The sequence below is a fragment of the Catharus ustulatus genome, chromosome 16, assembly GCF_009819885.2.
Source record: "Catharus ustulatus isolate bCatUst1 chromosome 16, bCatUst1.pri.v2, whole genome shotgun sequence".
NCBI lineage: Eukaryota > Metazoa > Chordata > Aves > Passeriformes > Turdidae > Catharus > Catharus ustulatus.
Window position 1 is genome coordinate 14,098,532 of NC_046236.1, and position 26,368 is coordinate 14,124,899.

Here is a 26,368-nt window from a genome sequence, read left to right on the forward strand (position 1 = left end):
CCAGAGGTTAAAATTTGTCATCGTGCCAAGGACAATGCCTGGGAGGGACCAGGAGCTGCCCTGTGTCGTGCTGCCTGTCTCTTTGATCTCCCACACTGCTTTGATCTGTTGCCTTCCCCCAAAACACCCATGATGGTCATTTGACCTATTTTTATTTTATTTTCCTCCCATCCTGTGCTGCAGAAAGCCCAGAGCAGCCTTTCCCCGAAGTGTCAGCACTTTATCCAGCACAGGTCCCAACGTGCTTCCCTAGCACGTTGACACGCCGACAGGCACACAAGCAGGATTCAGCTCCCAGGACTCATTTCTATCCCTGTGCTTCTTGATAGCGCTGCAAATCCCCACAATGATTCTCGGGTCATAGCAATACCTGCAGCAGAAATACCTCCTTGCCTTAAGCAGCACGTTTTTATCCCAAGACAGTGTTTGTTTAGTGGATTGTGATTCTAATTCAGCAGATGGTACCAACAGCTGCCAACCCCGCGCCTTATCTCCCTCCTAGCAGGCAGCACTGACCCGATCTGACCCTGTGCAGGGCTCAGCCTGGCACCCAGGGCTGTGGGGGTGAGGATATCCCCTGGCAGGACCCTCAGTGTGGTTGGCACCAGGCGGGTCTGGGCCAGGCTGGGAGTCCTGGGAGCCAGAGGATGCTGTAGCCTCTCCCCAAGGATGCTGTAGTCCTCCACGAGGAGGCTGAAACCCCCCTGAAGATGCTGAAGCTCCCCCTGAGGATGCTCAAGCCCACCCTGAGGATGCTGCTGCCCAGACTCCGCTGCCCGGGCGCTGCCAGGGGCTGCCCCAAAGCCAGGCAGAGGCTGCCACTTAGTGTTGGAAGGGAGCACGGCTGCTGCAGGGAGCTGGCACAGCGCTCTGCTTGGGGACAGGCCACTCCTATGCTCCTTGGAAGGTCCCCAGGCTCCTGCTCAGCCCTCGGGGTGCCTGAGCATCCCTGGGAGTGGGTGGTCCCATCTAACCGTGGCTCTGCTGATAATTGCTGATGGGGCTCGTGCATCCCCTGTTTGTCACCTTGGGGTGCTGGCAGAGGTCACCCCCACCAGCCCTGCACCCCAGACAGCTGATGAAAGTCCTCACCCCCACCCGGGCACTGCCCAAATCAGCCACATAGAGATGTCCAACACAGAATCACAGAATGGTTTGGGTTGGAAGGGACCTTCAAGTCCACCCAGCTCCATTCCTCTTCCACTAGACCAGGTTGCTCCAGATCCTGTCCAGCCTGGCCTTGGAAAATTCCAGGGATGGAGCAGTCACAGTTTTTCTGGGCAACCTGTGTTCTAAGGTCTGCTGAAGCCTGCTCCAGCCGCTCTCCTGGATGTGTTACTATTCAAACAATATGACTTAGGACACCTTTTTCCGAGAGAATATGGCACCAGGGCACCCAGGGGAGGTAGGATCCTGCTGCTGTCCTTGGGACCCTCTCCTCTGCCTCAGTTTCCCCCGACTTTACAGTGGTTCAATGAGAAACAAGTCCTCAGACAGCTCCAATGACTGCTGGACCCCTTGGTCATCTGGGGAAACTGAGGCAGGGCACAGCCAAGGAGGGCAGGGTGATCCTGAGCAGCTCCCACCACCCCAAACATTCTGGCTGCTGTCATGTCTGGCTCCTTCCCCTCATTCCAGCCTGATTCCCTGGAGATGGCAGCGGCAGAGCGTCCTTCCCAGTGATGTTATATTAGCTTAATAGCATTTTTCCACTCCATTTGAGAGGGGAATTTACAATGATCTGCGATTAGGACTGCCTTAGGAATGTCTCTGATTAGCACCATCCACTCGCTGGCCACCTGGGCTCACCCTGCTCCACTCCAGGTCCAAGGGCTGCAGGTGCCAGCCGGCCTCTGGCCACTCACCACCCCACAGAGTAGAAGCTTCTCTGGGTAACCTGTGCCAGAGCCTCAGCACCCTCACAGGGAGGAATTCCTTCCCAATATCCCATCTAACCCTGCCTCTGTCAGTAGGAAGCCATTTCCCCTTGTCCTGTCACTCCAGGCCCTTGTCCAAAGCCCCACTCCAGCTCTCCTGGAGCCTCTTTAGGCACTGGAAGAGGCTGTGAGGTCTCCTTGGAGGCTTCTCTTCTCCAGGCTGAACACCTCCAGCTCTCTCATCCTATCTCCAGAGCAGAGATGCTCCAGCCCTTGGCCTCCTCTGGACTTGCTCCAGCAGCTCCACATCCTTCTGATGTTGGAGGTCCCAGAGATGGAGGAAGCTCTGCAGGTGGGGGTCTCACCTGAACAGAGCAGAGCAGAGCAGAGGGGGAGAATCAGCCACACTGCTGCTGCACCCCAAGATGCAGATGGCACTCAGGAACAGATCTCACAGCCCTGCTTGCAGCCCCCCCAGCAGTCCAGCAGGAAGCCCCTGTGAAGGCAAGCAGACCCTCGCTCCCAGCAGCCCCATCCCTGGCAGCCCCTGCCCCCCAGAGCACCAGGGACTGCTCAGCCCTGGCCCCCTCCTCACCCTGAGCTGCCACTGCTCTTCCCTCGCCTCTGCCACAGACGGTTCTGGGATCACTTACCAATTAGTGTGGCCTGCTCATTAAAGCTCATTATCTGCCAGTGTGAACTTGGATGGGATTGTTCGGGCTTGGCGGGGGATCAAAATCTTCCTTTTTTCCTATCGCATCCTGCTCGGCCCCCACGGCCCTGCGGCTGCACCAGAAGGTTGGGGGATAACGTGCTGCCTTTTAGAGGGGAAAAAAAGTGCCCAACAAATTAAGATGAGTCCTCCACATAGCAGAGACCAGTTGCTGCTCCACACGGATGCTGTGATGGGGCAGGATGATGCCTGGAGTGCTGCCTTCCACGGCTTTCCAGGAATCTGGGGATGCATGGGGCAGGGGGGGAATGGCAGGACTTTTTGTCCACCATGGGATAATGAGCTCAGTCCAGCTCCAGAACACAGAGCTGGCAGTGATGGGAAATATCAGCTGCCAACCACAGAAATCAGGTTTCTTCTCCATGCAGTACATTGCTGGGAGGGGCTGGTTGCAGAGGTGTCTTGGCTACTTCCTGCTTTTAATTGCAAGGGTAGAGGGGAAAACACAAAACTCTGACACAACCAGTCTTCTCCCACTGCCTCGGTGGGTGTTTGAGTCAAACAGGTGACAGAAAACCCAGCAGATTTTATGATTTGGATGGAATCACCTCCACTCGTGGAAGGAGAGTTCACTACTTGGCTGTGATCTGAGCTGGAGGGCAAAACCCTGCAACCCCATCCTGCCCTGTTGCATCCCCAGCTGTCTGTGTGGGACTGGCTCTGCTGCCACCACACACCCCCCAGCCTCTACCTGGCTCTGGGACACTGTGCCTGGGGGGGTGACATCTGGGTGGACCCAGATCCTCAGGCAGGGATGGGAATGTTGCTCTGCAGCCACAGGGGCTGGTCCTGGGCGTCCTGCAGCTACAAGGCAAACAAGCCAAAGTCTTTCTGTGCTGGGAAAATCAATCCCAAATGCAGCCTGGTTTCATAAGAACCAGGAGCATGGGAGTGGGAGCTGTGTCTTTCCAGTGCCTCCTTCCCCTCTTTCCCAAAGCTGTGATTCCCCAGGGACACACCAGGTCTGGCTTTCATTAGCGAATGAGCCTGTTTTGGTGAATGGCTCTTGTCAATATTGATTAAATTCCATCTTCCCATGTGCAGACAAATCCTCTCGCAGTCCCTTCAGCTCAACCATCCTAAAATAACCCAGTAACAAGGCATGGTTTAACCCTTCCCTTCTCCTCCTCCAAAAAAAAAACAACCCTAAGGTGAAATCATCCACTAACTGCTCCTTTGTTCATCTCCTGCATGGAACCACCCAGTAACAAGACAAAAATCCACCAGCCAGTGGAAAGCAGCTGGTCTAAGTTCAAGCCAAAGAGCCTCAGCTTGTGTGAGCCAAGGCTTTAGCACAGGCCAAGCTGGGAAGGCTGCGCCTACATCATTAACAAAATCCCCAGCAAATGCTCCCCGTGGCACCCAACCAGCTCTCCAGGGCTGCAAATTGTGCCCAGGAGCGTATTCTTCCTCAGCTCCTCCTTGCCAGGGTGCCTTTCACTGCAGACATCCCTCTGCCTGCATCCCACGCTGCCCTGGATTAACCGCCTCTTTTATTGCTGCCAATTACTGGCAGCAAAGCTGCCTCGGGGATGGAGGATGTGAGATGGGTTACACCTTCCCGGCCTTAATGACGTGAGGATTTGCAGCCTGGAGCAGCAACCTCGGCTCCCCACGGAGCAGGGGATCAGCACACAGACCCCCACACTGCTTCTCTGCGTGTCCTCTGCGCCCCACTGCTGGAAACTGCACAGGGTATTGTGGGGACAGCTGTACCCCCGAGTCTGGCATGGATCAGGGAGGGGGAGATGCATGGATCAGGGGTTGGGAATGCATGGATCAGGGGATGGGAATGTGATGCCCATCCCTGGTGACCCAGAGCTTCCCGCGTGGGTGGGAGCGGAGGCAGCGCCGGGCTGCAGGCAGCAGACCACACTCGACTGCTGCTGAATGCTCCAAGGCTTCACACTGCGAGAAGAATGAGCAGATAATAGGATTTTCCATCTCTTCAAAGGGCACTCGAGCCAGGCCCCGGCGCTGTGCAGAGCCCTGGGAAGAGCCGCCGGGAAGATCCCACACCTCCCAGCCGGCGCCGCAGCCGCAGGGATGCTCCCAGCTGCAGAGCAGCCACCAGTGTGCAAATGGGGACTGGGAACTGGGATTCTGGGGGGCAGAATGCTGGAAAGCACCGTGGGGATTATCACAGTGGTACCCAGCAAGGTGAGGCCAGAGGAGGTGAAATGCTGGTGATGCCACATCGGGAGTCAGGGGAAGGTTCATCTGTCCGGACACGGTGTGTTTTTCACACAATCACAGAATACTTTGGGTTAGAAGGGACCCTAAATCTTATCTCATTCCACCCCCTGCCATGGGTAGGGACACCTTCCACCATCCCAGGCTGCTCCCAGCCTCATCCAACCTGGCTTTGAACACTTCCAGGGATGCAGCATCCACAGCTTCTCTGGGCATCTGTGCCAGTGCCTCCCCACCCTCACAGGAAAGAATTCCTTGTTAATACCCAATCCAAACCTCCTCTCTCTCAGCTCAAAGCCAGGAACAGCTGCTGTGCTGCAGAAGTGAGCAGGAAAGCAGACACTGAGCTTTCCACTTGGTGCTGGCAGCAGCCAAGGGCAGGCATGGCACACTCACACCTCTCTGGGCACACACTGGCACCAGCCTGGGGCAGAGCCCCCGGCCAGCCCTCGGCCCCTCGGTCCCCACCCGCTGCACAGGGGCAGCCAAGGGACCATCTGGAGCCTCATTTGAAGAGCTCCCACGTCCCTGCTCCATTTCTCCTCGGATGGCTTATCAGCAGTGACTTTCCCGACAGCAATCGATAGAAAACATTTTATCACCTTCCCAGGCGGCAGGATCCGTGGAGTGGGTCTGATTTCTGTTTCTATGGTGACATCTTCCGGGCTTGTGAAAGATTTTGCCTTTCTTGGTTGTTGTTGGGTGGTGGAGATGGGGGGGGGTGGAGGGGGGCTGGTGCTATATTTTTTGTTGTTGTAGGTTTTGCTATTTTATTATTATTTTTTCCTCTTTTTTTTTTTTTAATGCCATTTTCAGCACACCAAGGAAGCCGCCAGCCAGCCAAACACGATGCTCGCAGCGTACCCACAGCAATGCTGCTCGCTGGGAGGGGCCCCAGGGCAGCTTTCATCCCCAAAATGCCTCTGAAAGCTATTGAAGCTCCAACTGGGGCCATCTTCCTCCTTCCCTTATCCCAGTCCCCCTTCCCACCCCTCCAGGCTTCTCCTGCCAGGCCTGGAAAAAGCCACTCGGCCACACAGCAGGGATGGCCTCAAGCACAAGTGACTGCTCGGGGCGTTTTGTAGTGCAGCTGATTTTGCTCCTCAGCTCTGCTCCCTCCTCCTTCCCCTTCCTTTTTATCTCTCTCCACCTGCTTTGGTGGAGGAGGAGGGGTTTGTCACCCTGCTCTGCCAGCTGTGGTGGCCCTGGGACCTGACCAAAGGGGCAAGGAGGGACACTGGGGAGGGGGGAAGAGGGGGATAATTTCTTATCTCTGGGACATCTCCTGCATGCAAATGGCCCTGTGCTTCTGCTGAGTTATCAGCACCTGAGGATCTCACCGACTGCCTAATTAATGTCTGCAGTTCCCTCTCCTTAGAGCTCCCTTTACCCCCTGAATCACACTGCTCCTGCCACCTGGCCCTGCCAAAACATCCATGTGCTCCTGCTGGGAGCTGGAGGGAGGGATGGATGGATGGATGGATGGATGGATGGATGGATGGATGGATGGATGGATGGATGGATGGATGGGTGGATGGATGGAGAGAGACTTTGGACAAGGGCGTAGAGTAACAGGACAAGGGGGAATGGCTTCCTATTGTTAGAGGCAGGGTTAGATGGGATATCGCCACCACCCTGTGAGAGTGGTGACAGGTTATCCAGAGAAGCTGTGGCTGCCCCATCCCTGGAACTGTTCAGGGTCAGGTTAAACGGGGCTTGAAGAAACCTGGGATAGCAGAAGGTATCCCTGCCCCAGGCAGGGGTTGGAACTGGATAGGTTTTTAGGTGCCTAGGATTCAATGATTCCATGAATGGATAGGGACTGGATAGACTCTCGTGGCTGGAGTTGCCCTGTGCTGATGCAGTTAGCAAAGCAGCCACCACCTCTTTGGCCCCTGTGGATTTGGAACCCAAAGGGGAGCCCCTCTCCTCCACTCCTGAGTGCCCAACAGTGCTGAACCCTTGTCCTTACTGCCAAGGGAGCAGCTGTACATCCTGGTGTGACACCAGCCACGCCACCTGGCCTGGGATGTGCTGCAAGAGCAAGTGCAAGGGCAGGGACTGGTGCTGAGCAGCTGGGAGGGCCAAGGTGCTGCTGACAGCATCAGTCCAGGTTGCCAGAGGGGGGTTTGGAAAGCACTGCCAGCTTGGCAACGCTCTCCCAACACCTTTCCTGTAATGATCAAGCCACACTGCTCTATTTAATTAATGTTTCTCAGTGGCACAGCCTTCAGCTACTCAAATAAGTAAATAAAATAAAACAGGGGGTTCTTTTTTTTTTTTTTTGATAATGGGAAACTCCAAAGCTTGTAAAGTTGGAACTGTGTCCTGGCATTAAGTGACAGCAGGGGATCACTCCTTGCACCGGGCACAGACCCAAAGCACTTAAAAGCAAGGGCAGGAATGGGTAATGCAGGTCTGCCATCCCCTTACCCAGCCAAGAGAAACGCAGTGTCCGTGACACAGATCAGCACCCCCTCATATTTCATCTCAACGCAATGCCCTTATCTTTGACCCAAAATAAAAATTATTCCTTGCTCAGCGATCTCAAAATACAAAATTATCTACGCGTGCACTAATGCCACGTATCAATCAACTTCAAATGCAAATCCCCACAGCGTTTAGCCCTAATTTTACCATAAAAGGATGGGTCCACGCCAAGCACCTCACTCAACATTATTCTAGGGAATGTCAGCTTCCATCAGCAAATCTGCTCCTGGTCATTGACAAATACTTGGAACCTCAGCTTTTCCTAATGGAAACAATCTGGCCAATCCCTGAGAAAAGGCGAAGCATGGAAGGAGAGCAGCACATTCTCTTCTCTCCCCTTTCTTCCAGCCTTAAAAACCTCTTCAGACCTGGAAGCCAGTGCAGAGGTGGGTGCTGGGGGGAGGAGAGCAGAGCCAGGTGGAAGCAGCCAGACAAACCCCACTGCTCTCTCTGCAAGGGCAATGGGAGGACCAGCATCACTGGGGAGAGCCTGCACCCCATCCCTGCCGACAGCAACGCTGCTCAGAGGGAAGCCCGTTTGCCAGGATGTGCCGTGGGTAATTAGGGATTTGCAAGGCTGGGCACACTCTGCAAGCCTTTTTCTTGCTTTTTACAGCAATGAGGGAGCGTTGGTGGGAAAAGGCGCTGTGCAAGCGACAGGAAAACACCAGGGAACACTTGAAGGAATGTCAAAGTGCAGATCAAACCCAGCCTGTATTAAATGTCTTTGCAGGTTGCTGCAAGGCTGGTGGGGTGCGGATGGAACAGGCAGGCAGCAGAGCTACTGCAGGGCCACAACAAATACCACTACGAGCTCTGGAAAGGCTGGAAATCCCTGGGCATGTGCTATGCTCCAGCTGCAAGGAGCAGGACAGCCCTCTTAGGGGGGTTGTCCCACCACCAAGACAGTGTTTAATTTTTAATTCCCACCCCGATCATGGGTCCCACTCAGTCTGGGATCAGTCCCGGCAATTGCCGGGAGCGCGGCACGCAACGGGTCCATCCAAATTTCCGCCCCACATCCTCGAGGAACAATGGGCTGTGTGTCCCTCGGAGGCCCCTCCTGCCACACGCGGCCGCAGCCGCCCTCCGAACACTCTCCCTCTTGTTCGCTTTGGCCGGGAAGCGGCGGAGCAGCAGGTATTTCCTGCCACCGGCTGCCATCCCCGCCTGGCCGGCCCCACGGGGGACGTGCTGCTCCATCTCTCATCCCCGGGATGCCCAAGGGACCTGCCACCCCTCGGGGACAAACACGCACCCGCAGCGCTTGCTGTCACTCGGCAGGCAGGTGGCCCTGCTCCAAAGGGACACCAGCAGCTCCACGCACACCCCCGCTGTGCACATCCTGCTGGAAAAGATTTCCCTTCTGCTGTTCCAAGTCCCAGCTAAAATGAGGCTCAAAAAACGTGCAAAACGCTGGTTTTGCCTCGTTTCCTTTGTGTGTTTCAGTGTGTTCTGCAAACAGGGCACTTCCTCTGAGCTCCGCTTTGGCTCTCACGTTCGGGAATAAGAGAGAGGCTTTTATTTTAATAGGAAAACAGGATTATAAATTAGCAGTCAAGCTGTGAGAGCACGAAATCTTCCTCTTAAAATATCTGCACACGTCGCCTTGGTCAAAGCTGGGTGTCAGCACTGGGGACACAAGCACGGACGGGTCCTGGGTGCCACCCCTCTCGGTGCACAGCAGGTGCTGGTGGCTGGTGGCACATCCAAGATGCTCACGAATAAGCAGCTGCCACCACCCAGCAGCGAGGGCTTACACCGGATACCTGATGGAGAGGAAAATCCCAGGCAAACATCAGGCAGCGCTGCTGGCTGCAGCCAATTTTCCTCACTTAATATGTTTCCTGCACTCATCCCCCTCCCTGACCTCGGCTCCTCCTTGGAGCACGTTCAGCCCCAGACGCACCGCTGAGCACAGCCAAGGCCAGCGGGACCGCTGCCATTTCGTCCCTCCCCTCTGCTCCCTGGTCAGGGCTCCTGTCACACTGCTGCAGACCCCAGCTTCCCCCTGAAGGTCCCCGGGCTGCCCAGAGCAGGGTAAGTGGGCACTGATGAACATCTCGTGGGGTGATGGTGCTCTGTGCACCCATGGAATGCTCGGAGAGCAGGGGGTGGAAAGGCTTCATCCATCCTTTGTGAAAGATGCATGTCCCAGACTCTGATCCAGATGAGGATCTGAATCCAGCTCCAAAGGCAAGTCCAGATGTGGATCCAAATTCAGGCTCCAAATGCAAATCCAGATGTGGATCAGAGTCCAGCTCCAAATCCTGATCTAAATCCAGACACAGACCCAAGTGCAGACCCACACGTGGTGCAGCCCTGATCCAAATGTGGATTCGAGCCCAGAGACAGCTCCAGCTCCATACCTGGACCTAGGGTCTGGTGTGTGTGTGCAGGGACCTCATCCTGCCCAGTGCCAGCACCTGTTAGCTGCTGCCCAGTGGGATGCTCTGCACCCAGCACGGGTGTCACCTGTCCCAGCACCGGGAGGTTCCCTGCACCCAGCACCGCAGCCTGAATGGTCCCCGATGTGCCTGCACCCACCGAGGTGCCCGGTACCTAAACACCACTTCCACTCTCCACTGCTCAGGATCTGCCACACAGTCCCTGCTGCTGGCGCCCAGCACCCGCTGCCCTGTGCGGAGCACCTCGATGCTCGGTGCGCCGTGCCCCGGCTCCCAGCGTGCCATGCCCCGTGCCCGGTGCCTGTTGTGCCATGTCCCGATTCCCGCTGTGCCGTGCCCAGCGCCCGCCCCATTGCTCCCTATGCCCGGTGTGCCGTGCCCCTCTGTCCCCGCTGCCCGGCGTGCCGTGCCCGCTGCCCGCGGTGTGCGCAGCTCCCGGCGCCGCCGCCCCGCCGCCGTTCCCGGTGCCACCGGCGGCGCTGCCGGCAGGTGTCGCCGCGGTCACGGGCAGGCGGCGGGCGCGCGTGCACTTCCGACGGCGCTCGGTCATGCCCCCGCCGTCCCTCCCCTCGCTCCCGGCGCCGCGCGGGGCTCCCGCCCGCTGACACCGCCGAGGCGGCTCGCACGGCGCGGGAGAGCGGCGCGGCCGCCCGGGCATGGCCGCCGGGGCCGCCCCCGCCCAGCGCCGCCGCTGAGAGGCAGCGGGGCTCGGCCCGCCAGGTAAGGAGGGCTCGGGACGCGGCTCCGGGGGAACCGGGCGGGCCGCCGAGCCCGGGGAGGGCCCGGGGAGGGCGGCGGGTGATAGGGGCCGGCGAGGGGAGCGAGGGGAGCGGAGGGGCCGGGCGAGCGGGGCGCTGCCGGAGGCGGGGGGGGGCTCTGCCCGCCGCCCCGTTACCCCCCCGGGGCTTCGCGTCGCAGCTGCGGCTGCAACCGCGGCTCCCGCCGGGCCCGCTGCGCTCTTGCTGCCGCTGGAGCGGCGGTGGCACCGCGAACCCGCCAACACATCCCCTTCCCTTCCCTTCCCTTCCCTTCCCTTCCCTTCCCTTCCCTTCCCTTCCCTTCCCTTCCCTTCCCTTCCCTTCCCTTCCCTTCCCTTCCCTTCCCTTCCCTTCCCTTCCCTTCCCTTCCCTTCCCTTCCGCCCGCGCTCCCACCGCACCGCACTCACATTTCCAGCCCTAGCCCGTTCCGGTCCCCTCCCCAAGCGCCCCCCCAAACTCGCCTCGATCCCCCCAAAACGCGAGCCTGGCTCGGTGATGTCACGGAGGGGCTCCCCGGCCCCCCCGGTGCCGCGGGTGCGGGTGGCCGCGGTGCTCCCGGCCGGTGGTGCCGGAATGCCGAGCGGGGACATGGTGCATCTTGGATAGATAGCCCTGAGCCCCTCCTGTGCCCTTTTGCTGCAGCTGTGAAATTCCATTTAAATTCCTCTGTGTGTGTGTGTTTGTGTGTGTGTGTCCCCATTCCCACTCTCCCTGGAAATGTGCGGCTGGAGCAGCACCTTGAGCGTGGCGGTGGGGTCCCAATGGAGGGGCTGAGCTGCCCCAGGGGTTGGCATCCCAAGGGCTCTCCGGCCGCTGGAAGTGTCCTGGCTGACGTTTCAGACCTGCCGGAGGTTCTCACTGACGTCAGAGTGAGATGCTGTTGGGGTACATGTTTGTTCCCCGCTGCCTTTGATGGGGAATGATGCCACCCCTTAGATTGTGAGCAGATTTTGGCTTGCTGAAAGCTCTTGTGGCCACTGGCCCCTGCCCACTTCTCCCCTTGGCTGCCAGCGGTGCCCGTGTTGGCTGCCCTCAGGTGACCTCCCAAAGTGATGGTGTGGAGGAACAAACCCAACAGTTGGGGTTTTACACGGGAGAGTGCTCCTAGGGCTCTGTGCCAGCCGAGGGAGGGCATCGCTGGTGCTGCCAACACCTTCCGAGGGCTCTCCCAGCTCAGCTCCAGCTGCCCCAGCTCCTGCGCATCCTTGGTGGTGCAGAAATGGTTCCCTGCTGTGTGCTGGGACTTTGTGGAGCGTCCCTACCCTGCAGCTGCCTTTCCCAGGCTGGCAGTGTGTGTGCCCCAGGTGGGTGAGCAGCGCCGTGGTGGCTGTGCGGATGTGGGTGCTGTCACCTGTGCGCTGGTGGCAGAGGGTGGGGGGACCCCCGGCGGGCGAGGCACGGCTTGGCTGTGCGTGGTGCTGAGACTGCTTCTCCCAGTGACTGTCACTGCCTGATGAAAATGGACCTCGAGCTGCTGGGAGATGGAGTGGAGAAAGATGGGAAGAAGCCAAGTGAGATGGAGAAAAGGCTGTGTTCCCCCTGAGTGCTCTTCCCTCCCCATTCCCTGTGGGATTGAGGTGTGCCTCGAGGCGTGGCGAGGGTGATGATGATGAGGGGTTCAGTGTGGGTCTGTACACGGGGCTGGGGGCACCCACACCCTGAGCAGCAGCTCTGCAGCCCAGGCCAGGAGCTGTGTGAAGTTCAAGGCAGGAAGTGAGAAATTAAAAAAAAATATTAAAAAAAAAGAGAAAAAAAAATACCACGGCTGGTAGAAACCACCAGGGAGATTTAGGGAAGCAGCAGTGCTGTGCTGTGGAGCCCAGCAGAAGTGTGTATCCTTGTCTGATGAGGAGCTGCCTGTGCCAGGGACCGCAGACCCACCTCTCCTCTCCCGGCTCTGTCTCCGCTGCAAGCCCCAGGGAACAATTGCATACAGAGTGCTTCGTTTCAGAGCCGCCACAGTCATTTCAGAGACCTTTTAGGCAGGAAAAGTGCTCTGTAGCGTGTAATTTGAAGGCTCTGCTCTGAACCTTCACTGTCGCTCTGCTAAATGATCCTCTGCTCTTCCAAACCTTTGCTGCCTGGAAACCAGCAGCGGTGACCTGGTTCCTGGCCCCGCTGGGTCCCTGCTCTCCCTTCAGCTCCGTGCTAAGGTGAGGGGAGTTGCAGGTTGCAAGGAGCAGCCTGGGGTGGTTCTCTGCCTTGCATGGGGCTTCTCAGATGTCAGAGTCCTGGGAGATTTCAGCCAGTCTTAATCATCTCTTGCCTGTGCCTGAGCTGCAGAGGTTGTCAGAGCACACTAAGGATTTTCCAGCCTGGAGGGTCGAGTCCTATGAGGGCTCTGCAGGAAAATTGAGGGACTCCAACTGATTTTCCCCTGAAACGGGGGAGGTGCAGAATTCTTTTCTGTAGCATCCCTCAGGCTTGGCAGCTCACAACGGGGGAAGGACCGTTTGTTCTGCCATCAGAGGAAATGGCACAACTTTGGTTTAACTGATGGAGCTGTGCCACAGCCTCACTGGGGGTACCAGAGGTGAGCCTGGAGGTGCTGGATTATCAGTTAACCAGGGAGTGTAGTATCACCTGGGGTTTCCTTGTCTTTCCTCTCCTGCTCGTCCTTGTGAGCTGCCCTACAACTTTTCTGTGCTGGAGGCACACCTGCAGGAGCAGAGTGAGCTGTGCGTTTCCTCTCGCCGTGGGCGCTGCCAGATGCAGGCAGGGCCCCGAGTTCCTGGCAGCCAGGGCGTGCAGCCAGCCTGGCAGGGGTGCAGGGAAAGGGTACAGGATGGGGAGAAGGAGAAACTTTGGATATGAAGGATTTGGCTGTCACCTCTTGGCCTGGTCTGGTCCTGTGCTGGTTTGGCACAGGGCAGGCACCTGTGTGTCTTGACTCGTGTGGCTTTGCTCGGCTTTGGATTCTCTGTTTTGGATTTGCTCCTGGTTCCTGCTGAGGCAGGAGAGTCCCAGTGATGGCGGATTTGTGCACGTCACCAAATCACACAACCAAGGCAGGAGGCACCGGCTTGAGTCTGTCCTAGAGGGCTGCATCAGCAGTGCCAGGCAGACCTGGGTCTAACCTGCTCTTAAACCGTGATGGTGCTGGGGACCCCACCCTGTCCCCAGGCGATTGCTGCCACCCTCTGATGACAAAACTTCCACTTGGCTTCCTCTGCTCGCATCCTAACCCCCCTCAGAAGGTCATGGCAGCAGGGCACAAGGCAGAGGAAAGGCAATTTCCCTTTCCCTTCCTCACCTCTCAGAGGGATCTTCCACAGCTACAGCCCTTCCCAAGAGCAGGATGCATCCCAGCTGGGGTGGAGCAGGCAGACCCGTGTATTGTCCTGCCACCATCCTGTCCCATTGCCTGCTTGAAAACACTCTCAAAATCCACCTGCTCAGAATTGTATGGATTTGGGATTTCCCTGAACCAACAGGACTGGTCCAGCTGCTTGAGGCTGGCAGCTTTCACCTGGTGTGGAGGAGGAGGAGGAGGAGGAGGTGGGAGGCAGGTGCAGGTGCCGGGGTTCCAGCGTCACATCCAAGCACAAGAGGCTTGCTCTGAGCTCACCACCTGCACCCACCAGCACCCAGCTGGCAAAAACTACCCATCCCAGCAAGCAGAGGGCCACCAGCAGCCCTGCAGGATGGAGAGTGGTTTTCTGGGGCTGGCAGTCACCCCCAATTCCCCTGTGGGAGGTTGGGATCGCTGCGGGAATGCCGCTTCACCACGGGAAGGTGGCAGCTTGGTTTTTGCTTTGGTTGCACGGCCTAGTTTTGAGAGCTGGAATATGCTCAAAGCTGGGCTTTCTGAGTTGCTTTTTTTGGTTTTGTTTTGTTTTAAATGACAGCATTTCCCCTTTAAATTTACATCTCTAGCTGGGGAACACAGAGCCTGGTGAGAGAGGGAGTGTGAGACTTTTATAAAAAGAACGAGTCGGGTTTTATTATCCCTTTGAGACGAGCAGGGAAAATCTATACTGAAGGCATGAAATAGCAATAAAAATGGACTTTTTGCCAAAGCAAAATTAATTGAGTGAATCTCAGTCCTCAAGCCTGAGCTCTGAGAGGCTTATGAGTTGGATATGAACCACTCTGCCCCCTTCCAGGCTCTCATCCCCCAAGGAGGAGAGGCAAATCCTCCCTCAGGTCCTCGGTGTGCGATGCGATCAGCGCCTGGGAGCAAAGGACTCGTGCTTTGGGATACAGCGAGGCTGAGGATGCCTCCAGCCCTGATGGTCCCTGGAGCAAGGACCTTCTCCAGGTCCTTTGGCTTGGGGATGCTGGCGGTCATTCAGAGGTCATCGCTCCAGCGTTTCCATCACTGTGAGTCACGGCATCCCATCTGGACTGTGGATTTGGGAGAGTTCAACAAGAAGGAAGAGGAAGACTGGACACAGGCTCCTTGCATCACTGTAGAAGCCTGGAGAGGATCCTGCTGTCTTACCCTGGCCTGGGCTTGCTCTTATTGATCGTTTTCTTCCCTCATCTCTGCATCCTGCTCCTGCCACGCTCTGGGGTCTGGCTCTCCAAGGTGCTTTCTGGGCAAATCCTTCGCAGAAAAGGAAACCCCCCCTCCTGGGTTTTGTTCTCGACGTCACATGTGGTGGCACCAGCTCTGCTTTCCCCATTTTGGGGGGGAGGGTGGCAGGAGGAGCCGCTGGACAGAGCAGCAGGGGAAAGGCAGATTCTTTTCAGCAGATGGTGCAAAGAGGATGAAGCTGTGTAAACCTCCTGAGTCCACTGGAGAGACGGAGATTAAATAGTGAGAGGGCCGAGAGGCAGCTCCAGGCAGGAGAAGGAAGGAGAAAAAAGGAGAATGGGGGTGGAAATGGGATTGGAGAGTGGAGCTGGGGAGAGGAGTGTTGGTTTGAACCGGCTTCCCTCTCCCACTTGATGTCTCCCCTCCAATTCGGAGGGCCTAGATTCAGTGCCATAAAAATATAGCCCTTTTCAATCCCTTATCTTGCAGGAGCAGAAACAATTGGCCTGCAAAGAAGGAGAAAACAATCTGTTTGACTGACAAACAAAACCACATTTCTGCACAAAAGGAGGAGGAGGAAGAGGCAGCTGTCTGGCTGCTGCTTCGGCTTTTTTCCTTTCCCCTCCCTCTCCTGTCCCCTCGCTGACGGTGTCAGAGCAGAGCCTCTACCCTTGCCAGCAAAACACCCGCCGTTCTGACTGGCTGGGTTCAATGTCAGGCTCCTGCAGCAAATGTCATTGTCCTCCCTGCTGTCCCCAGCCACAGTGGAGATGCACCAGCCCTGCTGTGATGCCCTCCTGGGGATGGTGCAGGCAAAGGTGGCACCCCAAGATCACTGGGGCAGAGCCCAGCTGGTGGGAGAGGAGCTTGCTGGGTGCCAGGGACAGAAAGTGATGCTCAGGAGAGAGACCAGGGCCAGTAGCTGAACTGGGGACAGAGGGGACAGAGATCTCTTGTTGGGGGACCTTGGGAAATTCAACCAGGTTGTGGTGATGCTGATATCACAGCATTCATGGAGGACATCAGTGCTGAAATTGGAGGTGCTTGTCCCTCTCCAGAGCCAGCCCTGTGCCTCAGTTTCTCTGTCTGCAAGGTTAGCAAGGTAACAGCAGATGCTGCAGGAGAGCTGGGGCGTAGGAGTGCCCTGTGCACCTAAAGTCATTATCCCAACAAATTGTTATCCCTAAAAATCCATTACAGCAACCACTGTACCAGCCAGATGGGTGCTGGGGGGAATCCATCAGACAGGCAGGAGCAGAGCCCATGGGAATCTCCATTCTCCATCTCTCTGGAACAAACTCCTCACTTGGAGGATTTTTTGAAAAAAAACCCACTGATTTTCCCCATGCAGTTCCCTGACCAGCAGCAGCAGCAGTTTCCTGCCTGGAACAGTTTTCCAAGGGGACTCTGCTCTGTGGGGAGATGTGAAGCAAACACCCACGCTCTGAAAACAGCCAAATGCAATAAATACCCAGTGCCTGAACCTGGAAAAGCAGAGACTGGAACAGGGCAGTCTCTGCAGGGGCTGGTAGTGCTGCCACAGAGGGAATCAGCAGTAAATAAAGGGGCACAAGAAGCAAACACTGAAGCCCCCAGGACACTCTTTTGATGCAGTTGCTGATGACCTACTAGAACCCACTGGAAAGATGATCCTCCACTGGTGGGTGGTTCACTTTTTCCTTTTTCTATTTTTTGAGGAGCTGTTTCACTCTGCAGCCAAGTAGCAAAATAACATGTAAGAAATCAGAGATTCCAGGTGAGTTAATAACAAATAATGAGTCTCTCAGTTCCTGAGTGGTTCTCTGGTTGCCGCAGTCCAGGCATATAACAACTAGGCTTTCCTGAGCATCCTCAGCCAGGCTTGTTGAAATACTGCTACAGATTGATAGAAACATCCTGAATTCAAGGGAATTTAAGAGATCCAGCCTCTACACTCTTAGATTGCTGTAACAGAAGCTTTGGGGGAATATTTGACCTGAAACATTGGAAGAATTTGATTTATTTTTAATTCCTGCACCTAAAATGCAGAATTTTCTGCGTTTTTCTTTCGTCTTTCGTTTCAAAGGAGGAGAGGAAGTATCCCTGCACGTGTCAAACTGCAGGAAAGAGAAGATACCAAAGATGACTGGACTACTTTTTACAACTTTGGCTCTTGACTTTCCTCCCCAGAAGGGGAAGATGCACTGTCAGCCTGTCTTGTGATCAGGCTGTATCCTTTTGTTACCCTGATAAATGTCAGCTGACCAGGCTGGGATGTGAAAAAGCTTCATCTCTACCAGACCTTTGCTGCTCTTCCTCACTTTGTGTTGGGGCAGGGAAGGGCCCAGCATCTCCCCACCTGAGTGGTGCTTGCAGATTTTGCCTGGCCCCACAAGGTCCCCATCTCCTCCCTGCCCTGTTGTGATCCCCCAAGGTCCTCCAAAACCCTTTCTCCTTTGCCTGCTCCTGCCCCCTGAATTCTCCCTGCCTTCTCCCTTCAGATCCTTCCTCCCAGCTGGAGTCTGCAGGCAGTGGTGAATCTACAGGCATGCTCATTGCTGGTAGGTGAAATGCAAAGCTTGTGCTGTGATAAAGGAAATCTAACGACGAGGCAGATTGTGGCTTTTGGGCAAAGAGGACCATTCAGTTTTCAGCAGATTCCTGCTTCTCTGGTCCTGCATGCTCTGATCATGGCCATGGGAGAAGCTCTCAACTTGAGGCCAGTTTAGCTCAACCCAGCACTTGGAGGGAGGTGGCAGAAGCAGAGTGGGTTCTGCTGGAGCCCCATCTCTCCGCTCCAGACCATGGGGACACCTGGATACTCACAGTCCCTGGCTGATGGGATGATATTTCCCAAGGCAGAGCATCTGGTGATGCAGCACCCACCCGTGCTTGATCCAGACCTACCTGCAACCTCTCTTTTCCCCCCTCTTCCACCAGCCACAATCACACAGAAACTCGTCCTTGGTGTTCCTCTGTGCTTGTGCCTCTTGGGATTTGGCCAGTGTGTGTCAGAGCTCCTCTTCCTCTCCAGCTGCTCTCTGCTTGGCTGCGTCACCCGGAGCATCCCTTCCTCCTGCCCGGGGCTGCTTTGAACTTCCTGTTTCCCGAGTTATTTCACCCTGATTTTGCCAGGTCACGGGCGTGTTGTCTGTGGTGGCACAGCCTCTTTGATTAGGTGTATCTCCAAGCATGACTTCCATCTGTCCATCAGTCTCTAATTCCTGCAGCATTTACAGCCAGGCAGGGGCTTTGGTCATTTGGCATAGTGCTGGTGGCAGGACTGTGTTAAATGATCTATTCCACCCGTTTCACCTCTTTTCTGTTCTCAAATTGTTGGTGATTTTTTATATTTTTGTAGTTGCATTAAGTATTCCAAGTGACTGCGATTTCCCCCATCGTATTCATTATTCAAAATTGTTCTCCAGATAATTTCTGCAAATAATTCGCGGTCTTTGCTCTTTTGTGAATACTCGGTCTCAAGAATGAGATTCGTTTTAATTGGGATCTCACATCACATGATGGGTTTTGGCTTCCCGATTGGGCAGGCTTAATTTTTAGACTTGAGGTTTGGGGAGGGAAACTATTGCAATTAAGAATTTGAAATTCACTTTCTTCCAATATCTTTCGTTGATGCTTAAAATTAACAGTGTGTCTCACTTTTTTTTTTTTTTCCCCTTCCCCTTCCTGGCCAAAAATCCCTGCCGGTAACTTGTTGGCAAGAAACACTTGGAGAATATAAACAGAAAGGTGGCACCAAAACAGCTAAATTTAACATATCTAAAAACTGAGAGTGATGATTCACGGTGGTTTGTTGTGTATTATTCACCTCACTCTGGTAAAAATAATGATCAAAATAATTTAGAAACATAAAAAGTCACATAGCAAGGGGACATTTATAGCACTTGGTTTCATAAAATCTTCCATCAGCTGCTCTCTGTGTGCCTGAGAAACATCCTGTGGGCTGGCTGGTGTGTTGTACCCTGGCCCTCAGTGCTCCAGCCCCGTGCTGAGGCTGCTGCCAGCTCGGTGGAGGTGGAGAAAAGGAAGATTCAACCATCCTGGCACTCCACACTGCCTTGATCCACACCCTCAGCAGGCAATACTCCAGTTGCCTCGCACAGAGCTCGCCTCCAGGCAGAGGGTGACCGTAAGTGACTTGCCCAAGGTCACACTCCAGCTCCGTGGTTCAGCTGGAAATAGCTCCAAGGTCTCCTGATCCCCCCAGCAGCCCCCTCGCTGCCAGGCGAGACGGAAAGGTGCAGAGTTCACGTGTCTTCTCTGACCGACAGCCTGGCTCCTGCCACCTCACCTAAAACCTCAAACCTCCTTGGCTGTGTTTCCTACCCTCCCTGCCATTGGGATGAGTCAATCCAGCCCCTCCAAGCCCTCCTGAGCAGCCCAGGCTCCCGTGGCATATTTATGCCTCTGGAGTGGAGCGTTGAGCCGGCGTTCCTGTTTGTGCAGCACCCGCACAGCCCGGCTGCTGGCTTCCACCAGCTGCTGCTGCTGATTTCCCTTAAAAATAAAACCCCTCTAAAGGTACAGCAGGGACACCTTAAATGCAGAGCCGTGGCGTGCAGTTAATCATATCCTCTTAACGGGTTTATTCGCTCATTAAATATTTAAGACTCGTTTCTCTTTATCAATAGTGTGGAGGCGTGCAGGCCCCGGTGCAAAGATTTATGCACACAATAGGATCGGTGCATTTAGATTTGTTTGAAGGGATCTGAGAGCCATTTAAAACCCGACCGAGGGGGACGGTTGCTGCTGCTGCTGTTTTCCTCCAGCAAGGTTGGTTTCTGCCTTTTCTGCCTCCTGACTGTGGTTGGGAGGTGGCAGGAATTGAGGTTGGGGGGCACAGACTGATGGCTGCCACTGGTACCCCCATAATTCATTTTGAAATAGCTGTGCCCCCTTTCTGAGGGATGCTGAGGTCTTGGAGGGGGACTTGCTTGGCTTGACCATCTCGTAGTGATGAGGATAATCTGTGGAAAATGGGGTGTGTGGAGGCAGGACCCAGTGTTGGGAGCTTGTCTGTGGAACTGGTGTTTTGATCCCTGCTTCCCACTGCTGTCTGTGGGAAGAGCTTTGCTGTTGTGTCTCAGATGTGAATTCCAGCTCGTCTGGCGCTGTTCAGGAGCCGTCATGCAGGTGCAACATCTGTTGTTCTTCTGTTACTACCTGGGCTCTGCTCTTCACACAGGTGTAAGAGCAGTGGTGGCCTTTTTGGTTCATAGGATGGGGAGGGACAAAGCCCATGCCATCATCCTGCCTCATCCTCCCCATCATCTGCCCACCACAGCTCATCAGCCCAGACCTCCATCCAGAGCATTTTCATCCAGTACCCAGCATTTCCCACCTTCCTCACGCCTGGTCCCTGGTCCCTACATGGGGCTTTGTGGCTTCCAGCTGCTGCCAGATGTGTCACTCATCCTGGGTGCAGGGAAGCAGCTCCTCCCACTGATGTGTGTACACCTGTTCCCTGAGCTCTGAGGGCTCTGGGCTCTGATGTGGGCTCTGGGACATGGACCTGAGCGAGACGTGAGTGTCCAGTGCAGCTGCACAATGTGACCCATTCTGTCCTTCCATGGAGAGCATTGCTGGGGCTTGCAGGGACAGCAGGTCCCGGCATGCAGGACTCAATCTCCATCTCAGCAGCCTCTGCTTAGATCAGGAGGGAACATCTCATGCCAAGACCTGTCCTCCCCAGGCTGCAGCTCGGAGTCAGAGATGGCAGCAGCTGACGCCCATTTTTTTTCACCCCCTGTGGCATCCTGGCAGGTTCTTCCCGCAGCTTTGCATGCAGCCAGACATGCCTGTTCCAAAACCTCCTCTCCAGGAGCTGCTGGGGGTGGATAGGAAGGGTGAGTAGCTGCAGTGGCAATGGGCAGAGCTGGCAGCTGCCTCCTGAGGGTGTGAGAAATACCCTAGCTGGATTATTGACAGACAGCCCAGAGCATGGGAAGTGCGTGCGTGCATCAGATATTTACCCAAACCTCTCCTGCTTTGCAACATGCCCACAAAAAAAAAGGATCTGACAGCAATAAAACTGTCGGGCGGCTGCTGCTGCTTTTTTTTTAAAGTTCTATGATAGCTTCTCCCCCCGCCTTTTTTTAATAGCTAATGCATCTGTCACTACTTTCCTAATGAGCTTTCCGAAAAGGGCCTTGGGGACCTCTACCTATCCATGTGGGCTTGGATCAGAGCGTACTCAGGGGAGGCAGAGAGAATTCAGCTCCCTGTTTCACCCTCATCCCCTCCCCAAACTCCTCTCTGAGGGCAGGTTGTCCAGAGGGAGGGGAAGGCAGCAATATCTCAGCACTCGGCGAGCTGGCGTGCACCCCCTGCAATCACAGCCAATAATGACAAAAAGACGGGGCTGCTGCCAGAGATAGAGAGCTGAGCTCCAAGCGTTACAGCAATGTCACAGCCTTGGGACTGCTGCTGGCTGCTACTGGAAAGAAATTTCCTCACAACAGGCAGAGTTATAGGAAGGAGCCATTGATTGCATTAAAAAACACCCTCCCCACCTCTTTTTTTTGGCATGGATTTTCAAGGCTTTTTTTTTTTTTTTTCCCTCTCCCCCCTCTTTCTCTCTCCATTTGCCATTGAAGTTGCGTTCAATAAAACCCATCGCCCGAGAGCGTCTGTTCGCATGTTCTCAGCAGTACAATGGGCAGAGGACTGCAGTGTGCAGAGCCCCAGCCAGCCTCTGCAGACAATGAGGGGCTGGCAGCGGGGCAGGGGGGGCTTCTAGTTTATTTTATTTCATTTTTCCCCCACCTGCCAGCCCCCACTACTAATTGTAATCACAAAAGGCAAATGGGAAGGGACTGGGGGAGCAAGGCTGTGGTTCACTGGGGTCATGGTCTCCATCAGTCATTCTCCCAGCCTGTTGCTGGGTAAAAGCTCAGCTCCTTGGTTTATCAAAATGACTGTGCAGTAAAAGCCTCTTTGCCCAAACCTCCTCCCCCTTGAAAAAAAGCTGTTTACTGACTCAAAAAGCCTGAATTTCCCATTACCATCCATGGGAGACTTTCCGTTGACTTCTCTAGGCACAGAAGGGAAAACAGAGGGTTTGGTGACTCAGGCACAAACCTGGGATCTCTTCCTCTTGCTGATGCTGTTGGCAAATCTTTTAGGATTTAGCCAGATTCATCCAGGGACTGAACACCACCATCCCTGTGCCACTGATAGGGCACAAGAGGATGCACCACTTGGCAGGAGTGAATTCCTAATTGTGCTGTGCCCAAGTTCCCCTCAGCTGTGAGATATAACGGTGCTCACCCTGTGTTGCATGATGGTGGAGAAGCTAATAGCTGTTAATGCCAGAGAGATGCTTCCAGATCTCTAGATAAAAGGTGCTCAAGGAGGGAAAATTATTATCATCATGGGCCAAAGAGCTACGGGGGATTTGAAATCTGTTTGTGTTTGTAGGATGTAACCACTAAGGAGGGAGAGACTGGGACAATGGAGCATGCACAGCACTAATGGAATGAGCGTAGGAAAGAGGATATCTCTGGAGACCCTTAGAAACCATTTCCCAGTGGTAAGATCTACTTGGGTTGTTTGTTCTTCTTCCCAGATGAGAGCTGCAGTCGTGGACGCTTTTATCACTTACGAGCTGGACTAGATGGAGGCCAGAGAGCGCATTGTAGGGACGAGCCCGTGTGGCTCTCCAGTGGGTAGGTACTGATTTATCCGGTCTCAGCTTCCATTTCTGGCTTTCAGAGCTGTGCTTTGTAATAGGGGAGCCTGGAATGGATGTTTCAGGCCTGTTTTCCAAGCTTGTGGGATGCAGGTTTGGCCTCTGGAAGAGATGCAATGACATGACGTGGGCATCTTGAGGCTGCAGCAGAAGGGTTATTCGTGCCTTGGGATGCAGTTTGGGCTGAGGTGTGGGTTTGGAGCGGCTCCATGGTAGCATGTGGTGGTTCCTTGAAGACATTTCACTTGGAGATTCACTTTTTCCAGCTGATTCACGTCCTCGTGCGAGCCCATTTCTTGCCGTGGTGACGGTGAAGCTGGCTGAGGCTCTGCGTGATAGCACGCCTGGTCCAGGCTAGAGGCTCCTAACGGGCTTTGAGCCCAGAGGGGCCAGGGACTGTACAAACACAGGTTGTTCCCTTGAGATTAAAACCCAGCTAGACAAGCTGTTTGCAGTCTGTGGTCTGGCAGGGCTGAGTATATTGCTGTGTAAAGCGTTGGGCAAGCAGGTGAGACACAGGCTGCATCCATCCCAGCTCCCCTGGAGCGTGCATCCTGCTTGCCCACGGATCCTCACTTCCATCCTGCTCCCAAATCACCACGTCGCCTTCCCTTTGCTCCCTGAGGCAACCTCATTTTGTGCTCAGGGGAGATGCAGCCTTTCTCACTGGAGACCTGCAGCACACCATGCTCTTTTTTTCCTCCCCTGTCTTTTTTTTTTTTTTTTCTCTCTCCTGGACACTTTACTTAGCTTCTTTCTTCCCTCTCATTTTCTCTACCATCAAATGAAAGCCATTCAGACCAAAACGGTTCAGTCTGCTCTTTGTGTCTGGAAAACAGAACACCAAAGACAGCTGGACCTGCCCGAGATGGCCACGGCCGTGGCAACAGTGGCTCTTTGTTAGCGCTGTTGTCTCTGCCCCTATCTCCAGTGTCTGGGGCCCTGTCTCTTTAAAGCTTTAGTGTGCTGTGTCAAAGCCAACAGAGAGTTCAGCTTATTAATGGATTCGCTAGGTTAATATCCCAACAGTTTGGTGTGGTGGTTTTTTTTATGTTTTTTTTTTCCCTTTCCACCAGCATAATTTAGAAAGAGGGGGAGGGAGAGAGAAAGATAACCCAGACCCATTTCTGGGGAGGAGGGCACGGCATGGCTCATTGCTTTGGAGAAATGGAGCTGGAATGGTTGGTCGGGGCCACGAGAAGGTGGTGGCCCAGCCCTTTGCCTTCCTGTCTGTATGTACATCTCTCTCCATCTCCTTCTCCTGCGGGGTTCCCTGCATCAAAGCTTCTTCCAGTTCTTATGCTAATGAGGTGCATTAATGCTTAATGACTGTGAACAGGCTTGTTTAATTGCACCTATCTGAGCAGGAGGCACGTTGCTGTATAAGAGGGAACGACCATGTAAGCAGCTGCATGCCCTCCTGGACAGTCTTAATTACATGTAAAACTGATGTGATCTAAACCACCAGGCTGGTGATTAGTTTAGTGAGGCAGGTGGTACTTTGCAATTCAGTGCCTCAGAAACTCTAGAGCAAGTGAGATCAGATTCTTTCGTAGGCTATGGAGGATAAGGCAAGCCCTGATCATCCTTGAATTTGATGTTGGGTGGGGACAAGCACGGCATAGTAGATTAATTTAATTAATTTATTGCAGTTAGTTTGCAAAGACATTATCCGCCAGCGTCTGTGCAGAATACTGAGCAGTCCCATTAATGCAATGCTATTTTGCCTGTAAATCCTCTCCCCCCGCCCCTTACAGGAGGAATGAGCTGCGATGGTCTCAGCTTTCTGCAGCGTTATCTTGCGCTGGTTGAATGCAACTGATTGTCTGAACTACAAAGGGGCCCGGCTAATGCAAAGCCATCCCTATTGGCACCAGACCTAGATTAATGACTCTGCATGCATTGACTTGGCTCCAAACTGGATTTCCCTAAAGCAGCTCTCTGCTGTCTGCACTCCCATATCCCCTAGCTGGTCTGGGGTTGTTGGGCTGGCGAGAGCCACGGAGCTGGGAGCTTGGGAGCTCCGAGTGGGAAGGGTGTGGATTAGGGGTGCACAGGTATGAAGGTACCTGTTATCATCAGCCATCTGCTGCTCATCACCCAGCCTCGCTGCTTGGGGTTATTTGTTTTGCTTTTATTCACCAGAGGGAGGGTTTTTGAAAAAGAAAACAAACAACCTTCATTAGTAATCCCTTTGGCCGGGGAGTATACCGAATCCAGCAGGATTTTGGGGTTGTTCTCCCAGGATAGGTGTCTCCCAGCACACCCCTGCTCAAGTGGATGCTCACATCTTCCCCATCCTCACACTGGACTCTTTGCTACCCCCCCAGTGGATTGTTCTCTACCCCCTCACTGGACCATTCTCTGTCCCCTCACTGGATCCTTCACCATCCCCACACTGTACCATTCTCTGTCCCCACACTGGACTCTACCCCATTTGCACACCAGACCCTTCTGCATTTCCACACTGGACCATTCTGTCCCCTTACTGGACCCTTCATCATCCCCACAACTGACTCTTCCCATCCTCACACCTGACCCATTCCTGTCCCCACACTGGGCTCTCACCAGACCATTCCCTGACCCCACACAGGATCTTTCTTTGTCCCCACACCAGACTATTCTCTGTCCCCACACTGGAACCGTTCCCCATTTCCACACTGGACCCTTCCCCATTCCCACACCAACCCTTCCCCATCCCCACACTGGACTTTTCCCTTGGCTCGTCTCCCTCGGGCTCTTCCTCCCCGTAGCCATCCCATGAACTCAGCTGTCCCCTCTCCCTGCCCGCCCGGGCCCCAGCCGAGGCTCTTCCTGACGTTACTCCCACAACAACCACTTCCTTCCCATCCCAGCACCCAGCTCCACAACCGTCCCTGCCCAGCCCCGATACCCCTCTCCTGCTCCTCTCCTTCCAGCCTCCGCTGTTTATTTTGTAAAAGGACTTAAAGAGTGTTTCTCCTGGAGCCAAGCCGATGGCGGAGCTGCCGGGTGGGGGTAACTCAGTCTCACTTCCACCACAGAAGTTTCCTCTTGGTGTCCACAGCACCTATGGGGTTTTGGGGCTAGAAACCAAATGTGTGGGAGATGTTTTTACCCAACATACCAGCACCAGTTCCCCCAAATGAAGCATCCCCCCAAGCCTGCCATGTTTAGGCTCAGCAGGGAGGGAAGGCCTGGCCATGGCTGCCGCCTGCATGTGGTGGGAAGGCAGCAGGGCAGGAGCTGGGGAAGAGGCAGCTGAGGTGTGTGGTGGGGATTTAGAGTTTTGTGGTATCTTCCTCAGTGTCTTTCTTCCAGTGGGCACATTTCATGGTGGCAGAAGGCTCGGCCGTGGCGGGGGCAGCAGCTGAGGAGAGGAATGGCAGCGGGGAGCCCAAGATGGAGGCAGCTTTGAGGGGGAGAGCAGGGACCTGCCTGGATTTTGGTGGGAGCCCAAGATGGAGGCAGCTTTGAGGGGGACAGCAGGGATCTGCCTGGATTTTGGTGGGAGCTCTCCCTCCATGCGAGCTGGAGCTCCAAGGGGCCGCAGCTGCCTGGCTCCCCATGGGAGGAACAAGCAGCCTCACCGCCATCTGCCCTCCCCTCGCCCACTCCATGCTGGCTGTTCCCCCATTGTCCCACCAAGACAATTTTGCTGCGCCAACACTTGGCCTTGCAATGGCCTCCTGGCAGATTTTGGGTGGAAAAGCAGACTTTCCTTCTCAGAAAAGCCACCTTGAGCACAGCTCTGTGATG

The 26,368-nt window shown here is 54.9% G+C and overlaps 1 protein-coding gene across 3 annotated transcripts in view; it reads left to right on the plus strand.

Moving 5' to 3' along the window:
- The first annotated feature begins 10,351 nt into the window (after window positions 1–10,351).
- Window positions 10,352–26,368, plus strand: part of RAI1 (retinoic acid induced 1) — a 73,003-nt gene continuing 56,986 nt past the window's right edge. Inside the window, exon 1 of one of the 3 annotated variants that reach the window (XM_033074608.2) lies at window positions 10,352–10,421. The gene's annotated coding sequence lies outside the window, so the exon portion shown is untranslated. Of the gene's footprint in view, window positions 10,422–22,384; window positions 22,472–22,504; window positions 22,608–26,368 lie in introns of those variants that run through there. The other 2 variants (XM_033074610.2, XM_033074607.2) reach the window with 2 other exon arrangements.